We start from the raw sequence: 5319 nt of genomic DNA on the forward strand, positions 1-5319 counted from the left end.
TTTTATTGTGCTTTGGGTGCAAATTTATAAAGCAAATTTGTTTTACATTCAACTGTTCATGAACATTTGATTTCACACCCTGATTACCATCCCTGATTATAAAAAACTCTCCTCCCCTCCTGTTCCTATCACTACCCCCCCCATGCCCTTCTTAACCGTGCATTCCTGTCTGTCCAGCTCTCTCTCTATGTGAGTGCCGCCCCTCTGATGTCTCATGGCTGGTTGCTTTAAGGGGTGCATCTCCCTAGAGTAGGTGAGTGCATGTAAGCCTTTCCACTGTTGGGCTCAGAGACACTCCATGGGAGCGAGTCCATTTCTAGTCCTGAAGAGAAACCTGTGGCCTTAGTCTTGGGGGTCCTACCACACTCTGTCTGACAGTAATTCCGGTCATTTTTGTGAACTACCAACTTTCGGTTAGCATCCCAATGCTTTAAATATTGTGCCACCAGACAGAGCTCCTTGCTTAGAATGTAGAAAGGCTTAAACTGGAAGAAATCAATTAAACTCCTAAGAATTCTTTGTGTCATTAAACATGACTTCGAGTCCTATTTTATGATTGTATTTTCAAAAGGGTATGGTTTGTTGCAGTGAGTTAAAATAACGTGATTGGTATTGTTTTCTTATAGATTCTGCCCGCCATAAGCCATATAACCTCTATCTGTCTATCTATGTATGCTCTTATTTATACTTTTGAAAAACAGAAATCTTGTAATATTTTATAGAAGCTTGAGATACATTTGAAAGAACATATTTATGCTAACATAGAAATATTAATGGCAATAAAACCAGGAAAGTTATTGATGTAAAGAAAAATAATTTGATATTTTTACTAGCATCTACTGGCAAGATATGCACATAACAAAAGCTACAGTTGTACATGGCCCTTGTTGAAGCCCATGTATCAGAATTCCCAGACAAGAAGCCAACATTTGACTCAGCAAAAAGATTGATCCCTGTTGCTGGATCCTCCCATTTGGAATAATGTTCCAGACAGCTTGTCCTACCACTCCCTATGCTGAATAAATACATGAATTCTGTTTTAATTATGATTATCTGTCAATGTTTCTTTAATGTGAAATTCTTAGGTATGTAGGAGAGAAGGTCTTAGAGTTATTTTAGAAGAGTCAAAAATCAGTCCCTATTGCTTATTTGCTAGAAAGTTACTCTTGTGCTTAATGTTACATATAGAAGACACAGCATGGTCCCTGTAATGGACAGGCTGATGTTGTAAAATAAAGTTTGTTCAATGAAATACTTGCCAAAAATAAATAAGTCACTTGTTTCAGCCTTTGAGCATCTGTTTGCCAGGGTTGATTTAAGCCTGGGGATGGAGAGGATATGCAAACATGGTAGCTAAGGGGTTAAGTGAAACTGACAATTTCAATCCCATCCATGACTCTTCAGTTAGGGCTTGTCAACTGTGAAAGGGCCCATCAACATTATTTGTTACTGAATATGTGTGTAAAACACTGAGGCCATGTTGATGACTTTGGAATCAATAGACTTTTTGTGTCAACCAATATTTAAACCAGTATATCCTGTGGATTACATTTATATACATTAATTCTCTTTCCTCAATCTTGGCATAATCTCTCATATTTGAAATCCAAATGAAAGAAATGTAGCTGGACTATTAATAGTGATATAATAGCAACTCTAATTCTTCTGGAATGTGGTGACCTCCTTTTATTTTTTAGGAGACTTGGTTATGCAAAGCATGGATTTTTGTGTCACTATTGTTTTTCATGGTGTTTCAAATTCCTACCGAAAAAAACCAGTGCTTCTAATACAGAGTTTCAGCAAGCGTATGCCTGGATTAATCTGTCACCACAGCATCAACACTCTTCTGAAGCAAAAAAAGTCCAGAAACTCAATTTTCCTGGTTTCTGAATAGCACTTTGGTTACAGGCAAGAAAGGTAGGGAAGGTTAAGCCCCTAGGTCATATATTTCTGAGAAAAGGTACAAGTTTATTAGAAGAACTAAAATCAGAAAAAGTTAAAATTATTTTGAAAGGAATACATCTTGGAAAATTTCTGTAAAAATAACACAGAGCTCTGTCATCAACAAGGTGTAAGTCATTCATAATTAGGATTCTGTGAGATATGACTCATGTCTCTTGGATAAATGAACATAAAAGCAATTAGCAGGGTGTGAGTTATTTGGTTTCTAAATGCCCTGACAGTTATGACAACCAAATTTAGATTTCTATCTATCCAGAGCTGGTTCAATGTATTCAGTATTAAATTAATATTTTTACCCCTTAGAGTTAGTGAGAAACTCTTTTAAAGGGAATAAAACAACTTATTTTTAATACTTATGATTACACCTGCTGTTTAAGGAAAGGGAACATGACAAAAAAATGTGAATCCACTAAGAAGCCACCAAATTGGATGTGTCATCCCAGTGAGCATGTCCAATATAGTGCAGAGCTTCAAATCTCATGATGGATAGCCAAGCACCTGCTCAGCGTATACCATGCATGGGATAAACTGAGAAACCTGGTCAACTTAATTGCTCTGAATTCTGAAAAGGACACTTCACATACTCAAGACTGTCTCATTTCCTTGGTCAAGTGAAATTTATAACCTAAGATGCACACATTGACATAGGCACAGAGAATTGAGGGCCAAGAAGAGATTAAGAAATTAATCACATCCCAGTGATTTATTCCCTGAGTTTTTCCTGAGTGTTTACATAAAAGCACAGGTCAATAGAATACTGCTTAAGAGCAAAATCTTGGGAATATGACTGAGTGGGATCCAAATACTGGCCATGTAAGTTTCTGGTCTGAGAACCTCAGGCAGTTTACTAACTATAACACCCTACTCCCCCCATTCCTCAACTTCGTGTCTCACACATATGCTGATGATGATACGCAACAATGCTTACTAGGTAATACGCTTCTCAAAAAGACTACTGATATTCTCTTGTTCACTGTGGAATCTCTGGTACCCTGCACAGTGTCCCACATATAGTAGTTGCTCAGTAAATAGTGTGTGAATGATGATCATATAAAATGTTTATCAGAGTCCCTGGCATATAGTAAGAAAATGTGACGATAGCAAGAACTACCACCATATTTAGGAGTTTTAAGAATCCCTTTAGTGGGTTCCCAATGCACTTAGAATAACTTCCAAACTCCTGTAAGACCTAATTGATCTCACTAGTTTATTTCCCCTCTCGTCCTGAGTTACTCTTCTACTTCTAACCATACTGCACTTCTCTGTCTCAAACAACCAAACTATTTCTCTCCTCAAGACTTTTGCATATGCTTCTTCTACCATAACTTTAACTTTCCAGTTGACAGTTCAAACCCACCAGCCATTCCTCAGAAGGAAGGTTGGGCAATCTACTTCTGTAGTGATACCACCTTGGAAACCCAAAGAGAGGTCGCTATGAGTCAGGTCTGACTTGACGGCACATAACAACAACAACAACAACATCCATTTCACCTTCCCAAATGCTAGCCCTGCTGACTAAGAGCTATGGCAGGCCCACTATCAGATGCTTAGCTGTCAAATCATAGAATCTGTAACCACAGGGACAGCAAACCTCCCACAGACTTCTACACTAGCCTCTGTCCTAGTCTGCACCAGCAACTGGGCATTCTAAGTACCCGAACGCTCATTTAGTCATATTGGGACTAATTGGTGACATTTGAATAATCCTTTTCAGACCTAGACGTCCTCATTTTCTTCCCAAATTATGTAAGGTATAATTCCTGTAATAAATTTCTTATTTTGTAATATTACAATTGCTCTAGCTTCAAGATTAAACATTAATTGGTTAAGTTATTGGTAATGAAACCTTTAAAGTTTTAGAGCAGCAGAACCTTAAAGATGAATATCTAGAGTTGGTTCTTTGATCAGATCTGATTTGATTGAAAGACATCATTGTTTCTGTTGGCCAGTAGTAAAGGGGAAATCAATAGTCCATGGCTTCAGTGACCAAAATTACCATTTTCTGACACTTTTAACCAAGTATTCTAGGAGGCAAGGCATTGGGATGATCAAGTTGCTACCAGAGAACATTTTAGTGAAAATAGATGAATAAGAGAGTTGCCTGATTGCTTTTAAATATGTTGAAAAGATTGCAGAAAGGAAATTATGAAGTTGGGGTTAAGAACATTAGATCAGAGTGAAAGGAACTAATGTTGCATCATCTTGTATTTGGTGATAGGGGTATACTACACAAAGATTTTGAATTCACAGTGTCACCTTGAAAACAGGGAATTGGCTTTAACTGTTAGATGGCTTATTGATTGAAACCTGGACCCAAATATATTCTAAACTAAACAAAGTTGTAATGCTAGAGCTTTCTTGGTGTACTGTAGAGGAAGGTGTCCAAAAGCTTTAGGGAAATTGGAATTCTAGAGTGGACTGATTATATAATAAGACCAGCTCATCCATCCCTTAATTATATGTTACCTTGAGAAGGTCCAGAGATTATGCCCTTTATCAAGGTTGTTGTACAAGACTACAAGAAATACATTCAGGAGGAGAGTTCCAGAATCCTTGAAAAGGTCTGTGGTGGCTATTACCTAGGCAAGTAGGACAGAGGAACTTTTGCCATAAATTGGGCTTTTGGGATTCAGTGGGAATAAAGGGAATTCCTGGGTAGCAACAGGCAAGTGGTGGCACCTAATCACCGAGACTATGTGGACATGCTGATTGTAATGGGCAGGAAAGTCAAGGGAGAGCAAAGAGTAATGGTGTCACAAGAACTGAAATCGATTGGCAGCTTTTGTTGTTATTGTTAGGTGCTGTTGAGTCACTTCTGTCTCATAGAAACCCCATGCACAGCAGAATGAAACACCGCCCAATCCCGTGCCAGCTCCATGATCCTTGCTATACTTGAGCCCATTGTTGCAGCCACCATGTCAATCCATCTTGCTGAAGGCCTTCCCCTCTTTTGTCAACCCTCCACTTTACCAAGCATGACATCCTTCTCCAGGGAATGGTCCCCTCTGACAACATGACCAAAGTAGGTGAGATGAAGTCTGGCCATCCTCGCTTCCAAGGACCATCTCCGCTGTACTTCCTCCAGGACAGATCTGTTAGTTCTTTTGGCAGCCCATGGTACCTTCAGCATTCTTCACCAGCACCACAACTCAAAAGCATCCACTCTTCTTCGGTGTTCCTTATTCATTGTCCAGCTCTCGCATGCATACGAGGCGATTGGAAATATCATGGCCTGTGTCAGACGCACCTTAATCCTCAAGGAAACATCCTTGTTCCTCAGCACTTGAAAGAGTTCCTTCGCAGCAGCTGACCTACCCAGTGCTACACATTGTCTAATGTCCTGACTACTGCTTCCAT

The sequence above is a fragment of the Orycteropus afer genome, unplaced genomic scaffold, assembly GCF_000298275.1.
Source record: "Orycteropus afer afer isolate SDZICR_OR568_19922 unplaced genomic scaffold, OryAfe1.0 scaffold00002, whole genome shotgun sequence".
NCBI lineage: Eukaryota > Metazoa > Chordata > Mammalia > Tubulidentata > Orycteropodidae > Orycteropus > Orycteropus afer.